Source organism: Pygoscelis adeliae, unplaced genomic scaffold (assembly GCF_000699105.1).
Source record: "Pygoscelis adeliae isolate BGI_AS28 unplaced genomic scaffold, ASM69910v1 Scaffold122, whole genome shotgun sequence".
In the NCBI taxonomy this organism is placed as follows: Eukaryota; Metazoa; Chordata; class Aves; order Sphenisciformes; family Spheniscidae; genus Pygoscelis; species Pygoscelis adeliae.
Genome location: NW_008824358.1, coordinates 6,050,737 through 6,073,303, shown reverse-complemented (window position 1 = coordinate 6,073,303; position 22,567 = coordinate 6,050,737). Strand labels below are relative to the sequence as shown.

Genomic DNA, 22,567 nt, shown 5'->3' with positions numbered 1-22,567 from the left:
GGAGGGGCCTCCTGTTTGTTATGGGGGTCTTAGCGGCCGGCTGTCAGGTCGTTACCCGCTGCGGTGCTTTGTACTGTGGGAGCGCTGGACTTCGGAATAATGCCGATGCGGAGTGGCGTTTGCCTTTCGCAATAACTGGATGCGTTGCTTTGATTGCTTTCATCTGCTGCTTTTCTAGACTCTTATATTCCTTAGGTGAATGCACAGTTAAAAGGTGTAATGCATGGACCTGATTTCATTATCCCTTTTAGATAGCTCTTGCAGTTAGATGGATATAGGCCTGATTTAACAAAAAAAACATGGCAGACTTCTGCTAGGTACCGTAAGACTGCAGCAGCTCTGAAAAATCCTTGTTCATGGCACTGGGGTCTGACGTTTTATCTAGATAGCCCTCTTTTAAGGCTGATTCTTTTGCTCTTGGAGTGATAATGCAAAACTAGAGTGAGCAATTGAATTTGTAATTTTGATATCTTAATTGTGAGTAAAATTGCATTCTTGTTTAAAGAAGGTGAGTAGTGATCTGCATTTCCAGATTGTATTTACTCAACATTGACCGTAGGTATAAATGCTAAATGTTTGAAGTCGGAAGCAGGATTACTGTAAGAGGGAATGAACGTAAACTGTCAAGATCCGGAGCATTCAGTACAGCCTTCGACCTTTATTGACAGGATAGAAATACAATGAAACCTGCTTATTGAGCCGTCTAGCTAGTTCAGAAAAAATACTGTTGTTCACTCAGCCCTGTGAATGTATTGTGCTGAAAGACATCTTGGGGAACAATGCTCCTTAGTCTAAGGGTTATAGAGGCAGGTCATGTAGAGTAATTTATTCAAAGAGTTATCAGCCACGTGAAAGTGTCAAGGGAGACTGTGACTCCTCAGGCCATTGCAGGAAATCTCTGCTGGAAGAAGGACTTGCATATACTCAGAATCCTCTGGAGGGAAAGATAGGAGATGAAAACGGTGTGGGATAAAGAGCCAGGAAGGGTGGGTGATGGCAGCTAGATGCGATTTCTGAAGAACTGTTGTTATCCATTGGCATTCCTTTTTCTCGCTAAAACGGAAATGGCTGTTGCGATGCCTACATGACTTAGCAGTGGTTGTAGGGCTGTGGGGATGGACTAGCAGGCTCGTTAATGTGTCACAACCAGCACTAGATAGGCAATAAATAAAATAGGTAGGGAACATTTTGTGACTTCATGCAGCAGCAGCGTAAACCTGGTACTAAAAAAGAGGTCAGGTTATGGAACGGTAGCCTGTTTTGCATTTTTCTGTAATGCAGGGTGAGTGCGGTAAATGATATTCACTAAAGCAGGATGCAGCATTTTTGGATGAAATAGCAGCTTGCAGCAGTTATACGGCAAAAAGCGTTACAGATGCTGTTTCATCTCTATGGTGGTATGAATCCTGCAGCTTTTGGAATTACTGTGCGTTACTGAACTCTGCCTGCACGCTGAAGTGGAACAGAGAGGGGGCAAAGCGTTCATGCTACATGTATGGAGACCAGAACACTGCTGCATGTCTCTCAGCCAGCTCCTTTTAAGTAGGCGTACCAAACCATTCTATGAGAGATGTTTTGTTTTTCCTTCAACATATATAAAATTTAATCAGTTAAAACCCCTTTATTGGGTGGCCCTGTAATGCTCATTTATATTACGTCACCTGGCTAAGGATTTCTTTCTAATGTGGGTCAGTTACAGGATTTAATATTTGTAGTTGGATTACTTGTAAAATAAGCATTGTATTTCATTAGCGAGGAGTACGTGGACATATTTTGTGGAACACAGATGAGAAGGTCTATTTATGCAGATGTTTAAGGCTCAGACTGCAAAAGTTACTTCGTTAATCTCTATAGGCACCTAAATTCCTTAGTCATCTGATCCGGGCACAAGTTAAAAACCAGTATGATAGTTTATCATTGCCCATTACCCATGAGTCAGCTCCTAAATCCAGTCCAGGCTGGTATCTCTGACCTCAGGCCTCCTGCTCGCCATTTCATGGTTCTAGGAAAACCTTTGCCAACTGCGGTGCTCGGGCTACAGGAACTGGACCGCCTTAGGTCAGAGCAAGGAACCACCAGTAAACCCTTGGATCTTTTTGACTCTCACTTGAACGAGGGGGTTGTGAAGTAGAGCAGTGCAGGCTATTTTCTGTGGCGTGTGATGCACACCATGCCGTGGAAGCTTCCGATGAGATCAGGCCAGTGCTCCATGTTATAAACTGCGTAGAGCCATATAGGGCTTTTCTGACATATAAGCTCATGCTGTGGGCTTGCTCCTGTTCCCAGCTGATGTAGCTGGGGAGTTTGCCAGTACGTTGGACCCTTACCTCTGCCTAAGCTCATGGCAACTTTCCCAAGTTAAACCAGCGGGCATCTGGCCTAGAGATATTAAATGTGAAAATCTAGTTGTCTGCTCTTGCTTTCCTAGTGTATTTGCACCTTAGAAATCATCTTGTGCTTGATTGTTATCACTTGCCTGGTGAAGCAAGTGTTGGAGCTGAAATGTGTGTACCATCAAATGGCACCGAGGTATAATCGATGTTCTGCAAAGAGGCTGCACTGAAGACTGCTTTTCCCTGTTTTTTTTCCACGTATGGTTTTCATTTGTCAGATTTTTATTATTACTCTTAAAATGATCTGTTGTGAATTTGTTTTTTTTAATGAACGTGAGTACAATGTTGCAGCAGTTACAGCTGGACCTTTCCAGGCTTTGCTTTGCTTTCCTTTAATGAAAAAAGGGTTACAGAGATATTACATATAAGGAATTTTTCTTATGCCTAGTAGATCTCAACTTATTTAACAGCTTTAACAGAGCGATCAATTCTATATATTTAAGCAGGTAGCTTTTCTTCTATTTTGTCCATCTTTATTTCATGTATTGTTAGTCCGAGACACGTTTTTCACTGACCATTCCTCATTAAAAAGCCCAGTTTTGCATGGAAAAAAGTTTTGTATGTATTGTTAGTTGATGGCTGAGTTCATAACAGATTTTACAGTTGTTTGAGAAAGATGGCTAAGGAGGGTGGGGTTGCATCTGAAAGTGTTATTTCTACTTGCAGTAAAATACGTGTGATTAGGAAAAGATACATACCAATCTATAATCTTTGTGCTCAGGGACTGTATATGTCTTCCTATGGCCAAGGACAGATTAAGGTTGAGGAGTATCTGGAACTATTGTTTTTTGGCACCATTAACATTTTTCTCAGCCTCTTCTCCATAAGGTATTTTTCTTGTTGAATGGTGAAAATTTCAGGATGTTCTTACTTTTTCATGTCTTTTCACTTTCGTTCTGCTAGTCTCTTTACATATTGCACAAACTTACTTCTTTTTTTTTTTTTCCAAGCTGCATATTTTTTAGCAGACCAGGAATCTCTTTGGCGTGCCACCACTACCACCAGAGAAACACGTTACGCTGTTGTGTGGTCATTTTTATTTCACAATGTTTTGAATGTGCTAAACATCAGAACTTAAAAAAGAAATGGTACGTTGGTTTGATTTATTCAACAACTCCTCACATCAAGAGGGCAGCAAGAACTGAACAAAAGAGCCACTCAGCATGAAAATTTTGTGCCAGCAGATGCTAACACACACCTGTTAGATACTACGAATAGACTAGCTGGTCATACCAGTTATGCCGTTGGAACAGGAGAGGTGTGTCATTAATACCCTGTTTATAGAGCTAAAAATATACTGCTATGAAACTGTTCACAGGTAAATGTTCCAAATTAAGTAGCTTTTCTGTTTACTGGGGTTCTGAACATATGCTGCTCTCTTTTTGGAAGAAGTGGCCAGATCCTGAAGTTACACCTGCTGAGCAGCTTGGCTATGATCTGTGAAATGCATTCAGGAATGATGGATTTAGTCTCCTGGTTTTGCTCGCGTATCCAGAGCTGTACACAAGAGGAAACCATTTCTCCTTCTCTGTTAAAGTCACACAGCTTGGAATTAGTACAGCTGTAAGAACATGAAATGAGAATGCTTCTGCAAGTAATTGGAGAAACTGTGGACTTGCCATTGAAAAAGGCTTGCAAAGAAGAAGTAGCAAAAGTTTTGTTTGTTTAAGAAAGGAATGGGGATTGACTGACAGCTCAATTTTGTTGGAGTGACCACTGGGTTTGGTTTTGTTAATCATGACTCAACACAGTTGCGAGAGTGTGGAATGATCCCTGAAATGGGCTTCAGTCAGGGTGGGCAGTTGCTAGTCCTCTGTGTAAATGGGTCTATAGGAGGGTATATGCAATATATTGGTTCTGTGAAGATACATAGTTGTAAACATAGTTAAAAAGATTTTGTTTAGCTCGTGGAAGATGTAATCAGAGATGAAGATATGCAGACCTAAAGCAGACAAAACAAGCTTTTACATACTGCTTCATTGCCCACATGATTGAATGGTGCCTAGGTTAATGTATTTGAAGTAGCCAACTTAATGAATAAAGTGTTTATGCTTCATGTGTTCAGTACCACTATAGAAAGTGGTCGAATGGTTGTTGTGATCCTTCCTGGCCTTAGTCCATAGGGACTACAGACCTTTACTTCTGTCCTTTTTTTTTTTAAGTTTGCCTTGAGTTTTCTTAAAACACAGCATCACATTAAGATAATGACTGTGCTAAAATCTCATGATTCAAGGCTTCAGTTGGGTGCCTGTAGTGGTCAGGAAGGATCAGCTCCCCACCCTGAATTTTGTGGAGTCTTATTTTCTATTTTTCCACTCTCTTAGAGGCGTTAGTGGCTGGGGGCTGGCTGGGGCGAGGCAGTGAGCTGGGTGGGAGGTGCTCTGAGGTGACGTAGAGGCTCCTCTCGGAAGCTTGGCCCTGACGTTTTAAGGTTATACTGATTGCCGAATTTGATACCGGGCAGAAATTTCTCCCAAGCCAGACTGACAGGGCATCTTTGGAAAGTCTTTCATCTTTGCTGTGGGATTCAGCCCTGAGTAGCGTTACAGTCCCAAGTACATAGTCAAGGTCTTTTGCAAGGCGTTGTGGGGACTTCTGACTGTCAAGCAGTAATTCGGATCTGCTTTTTTTTGTTACTGTAAGTTACTGCCATTTGAACCTGAATTAATCCTATCATTCTATTGATGGATTTATTATAGAATGGTATGGAGTATCTGCTTTTGATTCTTTCTTTTACGTGATAAAAGGGAGCCTTGTGTTTGTAAGGGCAAGAAAGCTGTCAATATATATTGCTCCTTACGGCACGGTTAGTGCTGGCTGACAGGGCAGGTCTAGAGCCTGGTTTACAGTGGGGTTGATTTGTGGTTACTGCAGTCGGTAACGCAGAGTAGTAGAAAATAGTTTTGTGCAGTATGACCAAATGCTTATTTTTTTCCATTCATGAAATCAATTTTGCTCTAGTGCCTAGACACCACAAATACTCCAGCTAATTATAGCAAGTAGCTTTTTTTTTCGCTTAGAATGGGAAAGGTGCTGCCTGCTATATCTAAATTAACAATGTAGATAAATTTATTTTAACACCCATAAGTTTTAGTTTGGGCATCTGAGTTTTAAAGTGTTGGCTTTTGTCTGTAGCTAAACTAATTAAAAGATCTTCCCAAAGGCTTTCACTGACTTTTCTCTTAGTAAACAAATATTTAATTAAAGTGTTTAAGGGTGATCTATAGCCAGTCTCTGCAGATGGAGAGCTTTGCACTAGTGGGTAGCTTGTGGCTCCAGTATGCTAGCGGCATATACCTTTATAGCAGCACTGGAATGCAGCACGAAGCTGCTCATACTACTCTGCTTGGAGAAAGCCGTTTTTGCCTCTCACTAGCAAATTACTGGCCTCTGTGCTTTTGGAAGGGTACTTTGGGCCTAAATCTGCCTTATGGAAGTCAGTGGGTGTTTTGATGTAGGAGGATCATCCAGTAGAGCACCCTTTATTAGACCCTGTATCATGCAGGGGTCTAGTGAGGAAGTCAGGAAAGTTAGTGATACTATTTCCCACTCTCCCGCTTACACTGTACGAAATACGAAAGCACGGGAGTTGAGCAGCATACACTGGTTTTGGGTGCCTGAACTTTCAAAAAGTATGGGATCTGCATCTCTTGAAATTTGAACGGTCCTTTAGTCAGCCTGACTCAGAGATGATGAGTTGGGGAAAAAATGGGCTTTAAACTACCGTGCTGCAGTTCACCTTAAGTTAACAGGTATTCCTTGTCATGTAGGGTCCATATGTGGTAAAGATAGCCTAGTTAGTTTAACATTTGCTTTATTTTTGTAACTTAAAATATTGTGTCTACAGTTTAATGATAGTCAAAGGTGAATGGATTAATTGCTAACTTTTTATTTTTAACCTCTTTTAGAGTAATGTATTCTTGCTGTAATTTTAAATGCTTTTAGGAGGCCAGATCCTAAGACTGAAAAGAAATCTGCTTGACTTTGGTGGAGCTGCACTGGTTTGCACCAGTTGAAAATCTGTCTTGCAGTCTTTAGGTTTTGATAAAACAAACAGTGGAGCCTGTTGTATTTTATTCTCTTTGTGGTTTTGGCATCAGAGGAGCTTTTCCTGATTGTTTTTCTCATTTGAAGGCTGATTGTACTGAGTGACCTCTTGCTACTAAAGGGTGGGTCAGTTTATGTGGGAAAGTCTTAGTCAATGTGTCTGGGAGATAAGTGGGACTGCATCCCAACAAGCGTTGTGCATTAAATACTGGAATGTGCTGGGGATCTGCCAGGAGATTGGAAGCAGGACTATGCGACAAGCGCAAATGCAGTCACACTCTCCCTAAAATAGTACTCTGGATAACAGGAGATCTGGAAAGTTGTCACTTACCTCATTTTAGCACAAATTCTTTCCTAAAAATGGATTATTGACTGAAGGTTCAGGGGGATTTTTTTTTTTGGTAACATATTCTGTTTGCATCTTAAGAACATTTAGGTCCCTCTTCCTCCTCCCTTTAGCTGAAGGCAGGATAGGACTGCAGGTAAGAATGAAAAAGCTGTATTAAAACCATACAAGTGAAGCACAAATCCTGCAGTCCCATCTTAGGGAAAGCTGTTTATATAATCTTCATTGCTATCTGAATGAGAAATGAGATGGGTTTTTATCTTAGTGTAGGTTAGTAGTAGTGTCTTCAAATTCGTCCTGAACTGTCTGGAAGTATCAAGGCAGAGATAAATCAGTTCAGTGGCCTCAGACATGCCTGGGCTGGTTGTCGGCGACGGGATTTTGGCACCAGACACTGGATGCGAGCAATCAGTATTTGGATATTAAAATGAACAGTGGTTTACCACTGCAGACCGTATATGGTTTTGTTTAAGGGTAAAAATAAGCAAATTTGATTTTCAGCCCTGTGTCAAATTTGTCAACAGAAAAATCTGATTGTGCAGCTTTAGTCATTGGCATAAGCCATTTAAACTTAAAACCTGTGATGCCTAAATTAGTTTCTTACGGAAAGAGGATGAGTTAGCTTCTAAATGGGATAGCGTGAGGAAGGTGCGGGGGCTGGGGTGGCTGATGGTTTGGAGCAAGGTTGTAACATACTGAGTCAGCAGGTGGTTGTGTTTAGCCCTGGTGCGAATCTGCTGTAGGAAAGTATGGATTGAAATAACTGTTCCCTGGATGCATGTTTGCATTGCTGCAGGGACCTGGAGAAGGAACTCAGTAAAAGGAAAAGTAAAAGTGGAAATGTTACGGAATAATGAGATTCAGAACAAAAAGTCTGGGCTGTTATAAGTCATGACCCTTTAGCGCATGCAGATTTCAGGACAAGTGATGAGCTGCACTTTTTAAAAGGCAAATGGATTACTTCATTTGTGGAAAAATACCCGTCAGCTTCTGGTCTGCGCTACAAGCCTGGGATCAGTTTAGCTCTTGAGGACCACAAGATGTAACTCTCCCATCGTGCCTGTACCAGAACTGAAGTCTCTGGCCCCAGGTATTAGGTCCACGTGGCCTGTGCTTGGAGAAGAGCAGTTTTATGTCCCCTGTGCCACAGTCCCTGAGCTTCTCTGTGGGGAGGAGACTTATTTAGCCTGTTGTACAGCAGCTGCAAGGCTGCTTTATGTTATGCTGGCTTACAATACATTGGGAAAGGAAGGCTGTTGCACCGGCTCAGGATGAAGTAGGGCATGGTGGTTATACTCCAAAGTTTGTTTTGGGAGAGGATGTGGCATACCGGATACACCTGCTCTGCACCACGGGGGGATTCCCTGACCCCGGCTGGCCCATTAAGCCAGCTTTGCAGCTTTCCATCGCTGGAGTGCGTAAAGTAGCTTTATTGCTGGTCAGGGTCTGGCTCCAAGGAGCGATGCTTGCATAAAACTCAGGTAGAAGGTAACTAGAGGTAAAGTAAAAAAAATACAATCCAATCGAGTTTCACTGAGCTCTGTCTTTTTCAGTCTTGCACACCTTCAGATTATCTCTATGTATTAGGAGGTATAAAAATTTCCAGAAATTGCACAGTTTACGTAAGAGATGTGAATAATGGCTAATAATATGGTAAACTGCCCTGAGGAGCTGAAGGATGGGGGAAGTAGGTTATTTTTAGAGATCTATTCCTGTTGTATGCTAGACAAACAAGAATAAGGTGACTTTGAGTTGAACATATAACACAAAGAATTAAAGATATTTTTCCCAGACGAGTATTGAAGTAACCATAGTGTAGTAGTGATCTATAGGCTAATAATATGGTAAACTGCCCTGAGGAGCTGAAGGATGGGGGAAGTAGGTTATTTTTAGAGATCTATTCCTGTTGTATGCTAGACAAACAAGAATAAGGTGACTTTGAGTTGAGCACAAAGAATTAAAGGTATTTTTCCCAGACAAGTATTGAAGTAACCATAGTGTAATAATGATCTATACTATCTGCCAGGTTAGTAATGAAACTCTCAACTGCATTCTTCACTTTGTTTAGTAAGAAAAGAGGGACCTTCTATGCTTATTCTCATCGCAATATTGTGATTCTTCTTTCTTTGTGATGCTTAAGAATGAAGGATCTGAATCCACAGTTGGGCCAAGTTACATAGCTACATCCCAGCACGTGAAGCTGTGCTGATTTACATCATCACAGTTTGTGGCTTGAGGTTTTAAATCATCCTCATATAAAAATATGCAGAAGAACATATCAGAGATAATTTTATATTGCTCAGTTACATTTCTGAACCATGTTAGAAACGTAAGGATTGTAAAATATGTGAAAAGATACCAAAATGTTGGTAAATAACTCTAGAAGTCAAGGATGATGATACCCTCTCTGTGGGCAGGTGTGGAGTGATAGGGAGCACATAGCTCTTATCTTATCTGTGTTTTTAGTCTAAGTAATCCTAATCGGGTAGTAAATCCTGAGTGAGATTATGCTGCTGGGGTGTGTGTAACAAAGATCAGCATTTCGATACGCTGTAGGGGTATAGCAGGATCTAGAGATGCTTGTTTAGATATTTATTGCTGATAGGCTGAGATAAACCAGAAGTTTGATGGCTTTAACTAGGATCTTCTTCTAAACAAGTGGAAAAGAAACACGGTGAAGACCTAGTGATCTGTTTGCTGAAGCAGAGCTGACAGGTGAGGACCACATGGACATACCAGTGATAGGTGGAGCGCTGAGTTGGCGGAGGGCATGCCAACCATTTTAGAGATGTTTCTACAGCTGTTGCTGACTAGCAGAAAATAATGTGAATCACTTGGGGTTGCAGTGGCTCAGCTTGCTGTGAGAGTTCAAAGAGTCACAAAGTTCCTCAGATTCCTGGCATGGGGAGATGAACCTACATGTCATCTTAAGGGCAATTTGCAGAGCAGCGCGTCCACATTATTCCAGGGTGCCTTTAACGGTAATACAGCTGTTTTCATTTTTAACTTCTGGTTGTCATAAGCTGTGGCAGGACGCCAGGGAGCCATGGAAGAGCTTTGGGCCTCAAATTAATTTTCGGCAATCTCGATTAGATTGGCGCCTGTAGCGGTCTTACCATTAAAAGTTTTATGTGTGTTTTGATATAAATGCGTCTCCTTTCTGATATTTAGTAGCTTGGCCATAATATCACTTGATGCTCTAAAGAGAGATAGGAGGGCGTGCAAATATATAAAAGAAGGACAAAAATAACTTTGTAGTATTTTTAATGTTCTATTGTGTGTATTGTTCAAAATGTTGCAATTTTAAAAGACTAAAATACTTGATGGTAATGAATGTTGAGAAATGGTCACTATGCAGGCAGCATGACTACTTTATCAGAGGGGAATTTCCAAATTGCATTCCAAACATGTTATTAAACGATTGAAGAGATGGGCAATTCACCTTGGGCTAACTGTTCTGAAGCTATGGTTATGCTTATAATACATATAAATAACTATTATGCAAATATTGCAGTAATAACAAACCATATTTTGAATTTGCTTTGTGCCTCACAGTGGTTTGCACACTGGTCAGAAGTATTTGCAGTATAAACTTGGTAGGTCTTGAGGGAACATATGTGTTGGTATTAGATTGTAGTTCTCACGATGTTTCTGTCTGAACCTTACGTCCATGGGCCTGGTTTGGCAAAGGAGCTCAGGACCTGGTGAGTGAGGTGGGGAACATGATCCCAGGGTGAACTTCCTCTTTGTTGTGCAAGACCAGGGTCTTGGACTTCTTGGCCATGCAAAAGGTAGACCCGCACGTTTAACTTCACAGTGTGTTTTGTCTGTGCTTCGTGTTACTGGACTGAGATCCCAACCTTTGTAATTCTGGGTGAGCTGCTTTCTCAAGCAATGAGAAGTTCGTGTCAAGGTGCTGACAGTGGCACTGCAGTGGGCTGAGGCTGGGATGTTTGTAACTCTCTAGTCACGTTTTTTTGGAATATGGAGTGTGGTCCCAATGAGTGTTCCTAAAGACTTCGGTTGAATTGCTCTTGCAAATGGCAAACTCATTTGTTTTGTTCCAGTGTTCTAAATGATGATCTTGTTTTCCCAAAACAGGAAGTACTTAAGTTACCTGTGTAGTGAAAAATACTTAACTTTGGTTAAATATACCACTTAATTTCTGTTTCTCTGAATTGGCCTCAGTGTATAGTAGCAGACTGGAATGTTTTGTACACAGTTTCCTTCCTTGGTTATCTTGTTAAAATTAAAGAAAGCTTCCCATTTTTGTTGTCACGAGGAGCAATAAATTCTTGTTCCTTTTAAAAATCTGTCCATTCTGGTTTTGACTTTCATTAACTACTGCCTGGAAGATGCAGGTGTTTCTCTTCAGAGTGCTGGAACTCTTAAGGGCACAGTTCATCTTTGGGAAATGACAAGTGGAAGATTGGTGGGTGCTGAAACTGCAGTGACCATGGTTTTAGCATTTCCAGATCTGCTGGCTTTCAGACTTAGGTGCCAGGAAAACATTGCGGTATTCACGTTAGTCCTCTGGGCAGAATACAATTTTTAAGTGAAGAATTTAGAGTGTATCAGAAATCAGAAGCTAGATGGCTACTGTTTTTTGCTTCTAAATGCTAACATTTTTTGTGCTGATACATGGTCCTTGAATATTGCACCTTAGGAATTTGTTCCCCAGGATCACTTAGAAAACCCTTTGCTACTGCTTTGGGAAGTCAGTGAGCTGTCTTGGAGATATGATGTGACTTGCCAGAGAGAGCACCCTGTTCCCTGGGGTGGTGGTTTCTGAATGAGGGGGTTACGGTGGGTTTGGGAGGCCCCAGTGCTTTTGAGCAGGGTCACAGTTGTTTTTTCAGGTATTTGGAGCCACACAAATGTGGGGTCACAGCAGGAGAAAGTATCTGAACCTCTGCTTGCCAGGATTCTGTTCGATAACTACTGTTAATTTTTACATCTGAAAAATGCTCTGCTCTTAGTACTGCTTTCAGAAGATGTGATCTTAGAGGTTAAAGCCTAATGGCATAGCGTCGTCCCCACCTGTTGCAGCCTATTTTCTTAATACTGTGAAATAATTGTGTTAACAGCCTGTTCCTGCTTCTGCAGCGCTGATACTGTATCAGTAGAATGACCAAGTAAGTCTTGCCTGGGGTTTGGGTTTCTCATACAAGGACTGATGAGCCAATTTCCAGAAAGTGACATGTTTGGGGGAATGATGTGATCTTTGTATTTGGGTGACTGGCACTTGGCACGTTTTGGTGTTGATTTGTTGCTAGTGGACCCAGGTCTCTTGGACAATGAAGAATTATCCTTGGTCTGTCAGCACTGAGTTATTTCACTCTGGCCTGAACAAGGGTTCCTGATGTTGGCAGTCTGATAGCCATGCAAACTAGCCTCACGGGAAGCTCCAGGAAGTATCATGGGATTGATTTGAATGGTCAATAGCATAGGTAGTATTAGCATTGTGTTTGACAGTATATTGTTTAAAAGTTGTATTTTCGGGGTGGGGGGGGGACACCAAACAAACAAAACTTTCTGGGCTTCTTCCTGAGTTACTGGTTTCAGAATGAAGGCTACAGGCTATCTGTAGCGTCAACAAAAAGCGGGAGGAGGCTTTGTAATTTGCGTATCATAGCAAAAAGAAACCAAACAAAAAAACAGAAGAAATGCAGCTGAGGGGATTTTTGTACAAGCCTATAGTTAATTTTAGCTGTGGGGTTTGGGTTGGTTTTGGTTTTCATTTTTTTTTTTTAATTATTTTTAATTTCAAGGACTGTTGAGGGATGAGGAAGAAAGGAGCTATTGTCCCGGTTAGTCACACTGCAGTGTATGCCTACCTCCTAGCCCTGCTTTTAGCTGTAGCCTGAGGTAACACCTGGTTGGTTTTAGCCGCTGGATGTGTTGAGAAGCTGTCATAATTACTAATTTTATGCTTTTGCTGCATGGTGGCTTCTGTTGGAGACTACGATAAATTTCCCCAACTCTGTTTCCATGCAGAATCCAAAATGGCATGGAAAGTGCAAGTGTTATGCACAAAAATTACTGTCTCACAGTCTCTTCTTTGATTGCCTCTCACTGTATTACAGGGCCATGATTGTAAGTCATCCATAAAGCCAGTGCATTGCTTAAAATAGGCCATTCCTTTTGCAATTGCTATTACAATTCCAATATTCAAATATTAAGCCTTCTCTACAGCATTCGAAATAGCTGTGAATAGAGAAGTTCTTTCATTAGTCTTACCAGAGAAGTTAAATATTCAGCATGTCAAAGGTTCACTCCCAAGGCTGGAGCTATATAGGCATTGAGCCGAGGCTTCTTCACCCCCCCGTTTCTTCAACTCTAATCTGTTGTTATTGTTGAACAAAGCGTACAAGTGGGTGGGAGAAAGAAAGAAGCAGGAAATGGATCAAAAGAAAGTGAGGAGTGTCTAAAATTACATGGAGGAAATAACGGGCCAGAAGGAATGCAGAAGTAACAATATGAATTTAAAATAGAAAACTGCATTCACAGAATTTCATCAGGACAAGACTCTGACCCTGGCTTTGATGCAAACGGATGCATAACAGTGACTTGGGTGTCAGGCAGCACCCTATCCGGTTGGCAGGGGGTGTAAGACAGACCTGCCTCCTCTCTGGAGGCTGTGGGTTCAACCCTGCATGTTTATGGCAGGAGGACTGAAAATTGCACGGACGTAAAATGTTATAAAGCCACTAATTGCCTTTTGGGAGGCCACTTACAAGGGTGGGTGCAATCGGAATGATGGAGCTTGGTGGGAAGATCAAGGGCTTGGCAAGTTCAAATGTGTGCACTTAGTGCTGATATCCTCAGCCTACAAGCTGTAAGAATGCACAAATGAAAGGCAGGTGTTTATTTTTTTCCCCCCAATATTGTTATACGTTAACTAATGTAAAATTTAGTAATAAAGTACCATTTCAGCAAAATTGTTTCCTTAAACTTGCCATCAACAAAAGATATATCGGAAAAGAGAATTTCCTCTAGGGTGAAATAGAGGACAAACAAACAGAAATAACCACTGTGTATTTAATGGGGGGAAAAAAATGTACTTGTCTGTGGCTTGAATGTCATCTTAATGATACTATGAGGCGAGGAAGGGAACCAAACAATGCACACCTTTTATCGTGGAAGTGAAGTCTAGAAAGGCTTTCAACAAACACCGTTTAGCCAAAATGAGCGGTTGAATTGTCATCTGCCATAAAAGAAAATCTCATTTGTCCATATAATCCTGTTGGTCCAGGTGAGTGATGAGGCTACTGTTGTTCTAATTGCCTTTGAAGTTCAAAGTGAAAAGAGATCCTTTTTTCCGTTCTGTTCTCTAGCTTGGCTTCTGTGGGTAGGGAGGAGACCAGCTGTAATATTTCATTTATCAACTTAACTTCAGTTGAACTGGTTGCATTTTGCTGGAAACCACTCTGATGGTCAGCCATTATAAGCTGCAGTCCTCTTAGAAAAGAAGACTAGAGCAGGGTATTGCCCCGCAGTCCCCAACTGTGTGATGGCTGGCCAGAACACTTGCTATGCATTTCCCAGCTGCGTTTCACAAAGGGCTTTGCCAGCATGCCAGGCATTACTGACCTTTTCTGGAGCAGGGAAACTGAGGCAGAGAGGGGCCAGCTCGTCGCAGCAAGGCTGGGCGTCAGGCCTCAGAGTGTCAGGGCTCGTCCCAGCCCCACGCCTGGACCTCATGGCCCAGCCTGGCTCCCCAGTGAGAGCCAAACGCCCCTGCCCCACTGCTTCATGCTGCTGGGGCACGGAGGTGGGTGCTCTCTGGCTGGGGGTTGCTCGCACTCAGGCAGGGTGGATCCCAGCAAGGCAAAACTAGAATGGTTTTGGTCTCTGACACTATTATATGTGGCATAATGGGCTTGTCCTGGACTTACCCCAGGAGAAATGCCATTTTGGATTGGGTGACACGTGTTGTCAGATTGACCGCTGATGGTAAGTGAAGAAGCACGGTAAATCTCTGTGTCGTCAGTCTGTCTGGCTGCATCGCAGGGGAATCACAGTACTTCAGTGGTGCTAATGCGCTCCCTCCGTGCCCCAGCAGCTGGCTTTGGAGTTCCCACCTTTAGGAGGTGCTCCAAGAAAGGGAAGGTCCCTCTGTGTTCTCCCACCTATCCTGGCACCAAGCCATGCTTCTCTGGTCACAGCTTTTTGCTCACCAGACTTACTGTCTAACCAAAATGAAGCCCAAATCATGTAAAGCCAAAGGGGCACGATCAAGCTGAATTTCAGTCACAGATGAAACACCAGGAAAAAAACGTGCTCTTAAGAGGGGAGGGGATGTCATGGCTGGTCATACACCTAGCCCACACAATTTGGTCCTGGTTTACAATGGCCTCTGGTTGCTGTTCAGGGTCTCTAAATTAGCCAATGATTTTTCTCTTGACCAGATCACCTGTTGATGTAAGTGGAGCCGGTGTTATTTAAGCATGTCTATTTGTATTAGATCCCTCAGATCTAATACTTGTGCCTGCGTTCATGCTGAAGGTAGCTTTCTTGGCTTGAATATATACAGAAATGAATTTGTTATTAGTTACCCTTCCTTTAATAATCAAGGTAGAATTTAGTAGCTTGTCTTTGGAAGGTAACGCTAACGTGTGTGAAATGTCTGTCAGTGGTTTGTGTGCAGTATGTTGTGCGAAGAACTGACCTGCAGACCATTGGTATCCCCTCGTAATGTCTTTACTTGAGTCCTATTAACCACTTTATATACAAAGATGATGACGTACTTTTAATGGCATGTTAATGCTTACTTGGGCAAGCAGTTAAGTGCATTATTTTAGTTCAGTAACGTACCGAAGAGATTAAATTCTGGACACTGGCATTGTTACCTGGGCAAAACATGCCCATAGGCTGTAACCACAGGGCTGGCCTCCCAAATAAGTTAATTTTTATTCTCCTCTGTGTTACGTTTTAGTTAACATGGAAAAAGAAGATGGCTGAACACTGTCAGCTCTGGATAGTGCACGTTTGCAGGTTGTGCATTTCTGTGAATACGTGATGGCACTTCCTCGTCCTGTCAGTGATAGATCCTAATGCCTCCTGTCATGTACCAGCTTCACCATTCTCTGTTTGACACCCCCAGCGTCTTTTGTCTAATTCAGTTTTATTCAGTTACACTTTCATTTCTAAATGTTGTTGGAAAAAAATGTGTGGTGGCACATGGTCTCTGCAAGCAAGTAGTGGTCCTCATGAACCTTGCCAGTATTTGCCCAAGTTGCTGCAGCGGTGTCGTGAATGTTTTTAAATGACTTTCGGTGTATACAAAAGTAAAAGTATCTGGAATAGCTTAAGGGACCTTGGCTTCAGTGCTCATTTTTCATTGACAAAGACTAATTATTTAGCAACATGAATCAGATCTTGGGAGGCTTATTTTAGGATCAGTTCCCATTTCTTCTTTCCTGATTCAATCATAGTGAGAAAAGCAGTATCAATAAATGATTGAGCAAGCGTGTGTGCTCTGCTACCAAAGGACTCTGCATAAATCTTAAGACTTGCTCTGCAAAGACTTACGAACAGGTCCATTATCCGTCTTGGAAAAACTGCTGTGTTTGAAACAAGGCCTCTCCCTGTGCTCCCGTACAGTGTGCACTTCAGCCCTGTGTGACTGTGTCCTGGCTTCTAAGTTATTTTTCTGTCTCCCCGTTTTTTCCTACTGCAGTCTACGTGATTGCCTTGAAATGCTCTTGTGAAGGTCATTTTGCTAGGGTATTTTGCTATTCTGAAGTAGCCTCGCTTGTTCTCTAAAATTACAAATATTGGTAAAATACCAGGTCACTCGGTGCAGCCTAAATGCTAAGGCAAGCTGACTTGCCAGACTAACAGAGATGTACTTCAAGGGTGGAAACAATGGCCTTTACACTAAATAACTTAATTTTTGTGACTGCAACAAATTTGACTTTTTCAAATAGCTTAAAGTCAAGACCAGCTTTGTAAAGGGGAGCACAATTGAAAATTATGTGAATAAGAATGCTGATACTTCTTCTGGAGGGGAAAAAAAAAAGTTGTTTAGAATTATAGCTGGCTGTTCTCAGTAGGGTTAAATTGCAGATCCCTTGTCCTCAACTTGCTCATAAACCACCTTTGATTAAATTAATAGCAGATTGAAGTGGGAGGAAGGAGAGGGATCTGTGCTCGTCTTCCTGAAAGAAAATCTGCCTGAGGAGCAGGCAATCCCAAGCTGTAATTCCTACAGAGCTTCTAAAATGTCCCAAGTTTTTGCTGATTCAGAACCTCTTTTCTCCTAATCTTTGCATGGGTATCTGAAGGCAAATTTGTCTTGAGTCTTCATTTGTCAGGCAGAGTAAAGAAATTAGGGTTATGGTAGGAAGTAGAATTCCCAGTACACAAATGAGAGATAGCCACCTCTCTGTGCTGGGGAGTAGGATGGTACCGGGCAGTGAGCGGTGCAGCAGCCAGCCCTTGAGCTCTGCCCAGAGCAGCGCTGCCCTGCACTTGCTCCTTGTTTGTGGTGCTGGCTGCATTGCACAAGCCTGGGCCGGCGTGGGCTCATGTGTGCTCAGGTGCAGTGTCATCTGGGGGAAAAACCCTAAAGGGGAGCAGGGGGAAGAAAAAAGCCCTAGCAGCATTCATGGGGCTAGAGAATTCCTGCTTAGCACCGTGACCACCTGATACTCTTAGAGCTCCTCTTCTCCCAGGGATGTTTTGTGGCCTGGCTTCAAGTGCGTCTGCTTTCCCATCTAACTGGCAGAAAATGAAAAATACTGATGGGTGTAATTTTTCTTGGTTAAAATCTTTGTGGGTATTACCTGGACTTGCAGAGAAGATAACAACCCCCTTCTGCCTGCTCTGACCCTGTGAGCCTTCAGAAAGCCTCGGCAGGGTGAGGAGTCCTGAAAACCCCATGCTAGAGACACAGCTGCTGTAAACTGTACTGTTCAGGTTAACGAGAGAGATATGACAGTTTTGTCTTAGGCTTGGAGCATTGGAGACCCAATTAATTTTGATGGGAGTTGTTGGTGTCTAACACCTGTAAAAATTAAGCTTCTAGCGTTATGCTGCAGGTAAGAAAGTTACCCTGGTTTTGAATCTTGGTGCTGTCTTTTTTGTCTCAAATGAGGTGCATAGAGAATTACAGAAACAGTTACTTTGCTGGGTAAAAGCATTACTTTTGATATTTTCTGCTAGTTTTGTTGCTAAAGGGATGGTGATGAGGGTAATTTTTAACACATCAGTTGAAACAGTTAATTAATTTGTTGTTTCTGCTTTTGTGCTCTCTGTGCAGTAGCTGTGCAGTTACTGCTGTCTCTCCCCAGATGCTGTTCTGTGTACTCTTGCCGGTTCAGAGCGTGTGTGTGTGTTGAAGGGGGCACTCGGTATCCAGCGATTGTGCCTTCTATTAACAAGAACAAACCGGACATAGAGCTTTTCTAGCACTCAATGGCAAAAGTCAGTAGAGAAATGTTTTACACTAACAGAGAGGTAAAATGAAAATGTGAGTATCCATTTCCACAAATCCACAGTCGGTTACCTTGTTTGTTTATTCCTCTAAACAATTGACTGTCATTTTGGACAATTGATGATGACTGTTCTTTTTTAGCTAATAGCTTTTCTGCGGTTGGGTTACTCCTGACTGACACCTGTATATAAGAGCTTAGATCCTCCCCTTATGCCAGCTGGAGTGGGAGATATCATTGTTTCCTCCTTTGGCGTTGGGAGGAGAACGTGAGTAAAGAGTAATTTTTGTCCCATGAACGGACAGTCCTGGCATCTAGTTGGGTACATCTCAGAGCTAAGGCGATAGCTGGCAACCATGGGTTTGCAGAGAATGTCTGAGGCTCTCTGTACAATTTTCCTGCTCTCTGGGTTCCCCTCCCGCTCTGTAACCCACACCCGTACGCTTGTTTGTGCTGGTTCTGGCCAGTTTGGAGAAATGGCTTGCTTTGCTGTATCTCGTGCTATCGTCTGACACTACAGCTCTCTTTGTACAACAAATCCAGCCAGGTATGAGTATGCTTAAGGCCATAGAGTTGCACCGATGCTGAATGTGACCTGTGACGTTTACAGTAGGTGCCAGAAATGCTTATTCTAAGGTATAATAAGCTTCCGGGGAAATGGCCTGTTTTACATCAGCATCTGTGTTCAGTGTTTCTGTTACTGCCATATGTATGGGCTCCCAGTGTTAACTCGGGGTTGGATAGTCCCCAGAAATGTGATAGTGATTTTGAGTTTCACCCCCTCTGGTATTCCCTGCAATAACGCCTTTTGATCTTGTGCTGCGCCGGGGTCCTGAGAGAATCTGATAGCAGCCACTAGTGAAGTGAGCAGATGAATACAGAGCGCTCTTGTGCTGAGTGCCTTCATTTTTGAAGTTGGAGGCTTTCAGCAGCCTTCAGGAATTCAGAGGTTTTATTTTAAATCAGGATTTCTAGTCATCTTTCAGTTAATTTCCCTGTACTTGCATAAATTCACAGGTTGCAAATAGATTCTGGAACAATATAGCACTAGTTAAATACTAAATGCTGCTCATATCCATTTTATATTGAAATACATCATGATAGGCTCTGAAAAGTGCAACAGAATTAAGTTGCAAAACAGTCTCTATTTTGTTGCACAGAACATAACGATAATTTTGAATGGTATGAAGTTTTAATAGGCATTAAATATTTTTAAAATATCCAGCATAACTCTTCTGTGTCTGCAATTCATAAGTAATTCAGCCACGTCAAAGTCAACCACACTGTACCATCTGTCTAATCTATCTGTGTCAAATATGGCTTGTTTGGGTCTGTCCTTCTACGGTCTGTTCTGGATAGATTAAAATTTCTGGTCAATGAATATTTTTCTCTTGATGTTTGTAACTCAGGTAATAAACATGGTTTTTGTGCTAGTTTTAAAATGTATTTGGTAAACAAGAATGTGGTAGTCAGCACAAATATCTTTTTGTCATGGTCGGCCCGAGTGTTCTTATAGCTACAGCACCTTTTCAGCAGTTACTGAGTACAGTATTAATGTGAAATATCTGAATGAAGGGATTGTACTTCAGGCACTTGCAGGGTAACAAGCACCAAAATGGATAGTGTAGATTCATCTATTGCCTAGAGCTTGTTTTCTGTTGATCCACTGCTTCCCTGGAAAGGCTCCATTCTGTTTGCCTGGAACTTGTATTAGTTTTGTGGAATGTCAGAAATGAATATTTGAAAGAATTTACTGTTTCATTTCTATTTCATTTTGCCAGTCTGTGTGAGCTGTAAGCTGTCCCTTCTAAATGCTGGAGGAGTGCAAGTAATAGTGTTGCGGTATGACAAAAATAAACCCTGAATTTTGCAGGTAACGTTTTCTTTTGACATCTTTCCAAAACCAAACTAACGCGGTGACATACATTCTTGTGGATTACAAAGGATGCTAATGTGGCTGTTGCTCTACTGGCAGCTCCTGTTTGAGCAAAGGAAGCTCCGATTTGTGCAATGCTGGCTCTGTGTGCTGTGGGCATTAACATGTGGTTGCGTAAATACCGCGCTGTGGCATTGTCTGACGATTTGGATCTACCTCCATCTTCTGCACATTGATATGACTGGTTTTTAGGCAGAGAATAGTGAGATTATCAGGATTCAGAAATCCTGTGCCTGCTGAGGGCTCTCTCGGAGAGAGCCAAACCTCCCCATACTGGCAGGCGGCTCCTGCCGCTGCAGTGGGCGCCCCCTGCCGCTGCAGTGGGTTGCAGCCCCTGCCCTTGAGCAGTGCAGGGTAGCCTGCAGGAGGGATGCTCAGGAGCTCAGGGTGGGAGCGTGACTCATGCATCTACGTGACTCGCAAGTTGTGTTGGCAAACTATCAGCTTTGCACCCCAGCTCTGCTGCTCCTGTGCCACGTCTGCATTGCCTACAAGTGTCTGCACACCCAGCCTCCGTTTTGGTGCGTGCCAGCTCGCTCCTACGGCTTGGGAACTTGAATTTTCTCTCCAGGGCTATTATTAAAGGCAGCATAGATACAGCCTGCGTTCATCATTACTCTCTCAAGAGAACCAGATTGCAGAGTTTTCCCCGAGATGCCTGTTTGGAAAAAGAAGCCAGGGACAGTCTAAAAATTCTGCATTTTTACATATTCAGTCCCATTACTGCCCTCTACCTCTCACCACCTTCCCCTAGCCTCACTTAAATTTCTTTTTTTCCTTTTTTTTTTCCTATCTTCATCTGTGTGTGCTTTATGCAGAGATTCCTGCTCTCAAGACAGCTGAGCCTGATGTACAGTGCCATGCTGAAGGGAAAGCAAACTCTAGTCATTCAGGAATTAAAATGGCTGATTCGTTGTGTGGTGAGGCAGTGTGTTAAGATGGAGTCAACCAAGCAGATCATTCTAGAAATAAGAGGGGACTATTTTGCTGTCACTATTGAAATTATGAGGCTTCTTTCTGTATGTTGTGTTGACACTGATGCTGTCACTAATAGAAATGTTTTACATAAAATTCCACCTTCGGTGCTTCATTCCGTCTGGCTGTAATACCAAGTGTTGCACAAATAGAAATTAACAGCAAGATCCTTAGGAAAAGAAAGGGCTAAGCAATGATTGTAAGTCTGTTTTAACCTCTTGCTGTCTTCACAGCGCATGGTTTTTAATGGAGAGTATAATAATGGAAAAACTAACAGTGTAATCCTGAGGTTTATATTAAAGCCTCTTACTAGTGCATCATGCATTTCAAAACACTCCCATTAATATATTCACTTTGAGAAATGTACTGATCCAGACGTTTTCTGGTTTTACTATTCCAAATAAGGACGCTTTAATTACTGTTGACCTGATTTGAATTTGGGCTTGACTGATTTCATTTAAAATATTGATTGCAGTGCATTGGGTTAGTCATGTTTTTGCTTTATTCCTGTAACAGCTACCATCGTCGCTCAAATCTGTGAGTTTAGATCTCCCTTCTTCCGTGACGTCCGGAGAAAGAGCTTTAACACATGCGTTGGGAGGAGGGATTTTGCCCACTCCATGATCTCAGAGTGCATCCTGTTCATTCCCATCTATTGGTGGTTTAGGTGACATGCTGTTAATGAGAGGGGCTCGCTGTTTTGTTTGGGATTGCAGCATATTGAGCACACTGCACCTCACGTGAGTAACAGTTGGCCCTGTTGCATCACCCTGTGTTTCTGTGTTTACTGCATGCAGACATTTTAGTTGTGCCAAGGAAGGATAAATTGCACTGCTTTTTAATATGGTTTGAAATTCCAAATGGATAACAAAATGCATAGATTGTCTAAGACTTTATGCGCACTACATTTTCAGGCTAACCATGTGAAAGTCATTCTGTATTTGAGATTCTCTCTGGGAGCTGCGGGTGCCCCTTAGCATCTGGTGCTGTGTCTGTCTTGCCCGTCTTATGCCTGTTCCCATCCTTCCCGTCACAAAGGGATGCAGGACCGACCTGGTCTTTTCAGTTAAAACACTCCTTGCACTTTTATGTGCTGGTTCTCAATTTTGCTGTTGGTAGCCGACTCTAGCAATGCTGCGTCATTGGTGGAGGGCCACTGAGAAAATGGTAGTCACGGCTCCAGGAGACATCTGGGAACATTACAAGTAGCAATGCCAGTGCAACTTGTGAGCTCTCTGGAAGCCTATAGTAGTGTTGCACTTTCACTAATGAACTGTTATGCTGCATTTTTGGTGATGAGGCTTTCTCCAGACGCATGCAAACTACAACAGTAACATGAAAGCCCAGCTGGTTGGGTAGCAGGGAGGGTAAGATCATTTGATCACAAATACCTGTTCCATTTTAAAAAATGCCAAATGACAGTGAATGTAAT

At 42.3% G+C, this 22,567-nt stretch overlaps 1 protein-coding gene across 2 annotated transcripts in view; it reads left to right on the top strand.

Annotated features, from left to right (window-relative positions):
* The window catches only part of SPTBN1 (spectrin, beta, non-erythrocytic 1), a 137,586-nt gene that overhangs the window by 1,448 nt on the left and 113,571 nt on the right, over nt 1-22,567 (top strand). The window contains exon 1 of one of the 2 annotated variants that reach the window (XM_009319606.1): nt 20,040-20,097. The exons of the other annotated variant lie outside the window; for it this stretch is intronic. The gene's annotated coding sequence lies outside the window, so the exon portion shown is untranslated. Of the gene's footprint in view, nt 1-20,039; nt 20,098-22,567 lie in introns of those variants that run through there. 2 annotated transcript variants of the gene reach the window in all.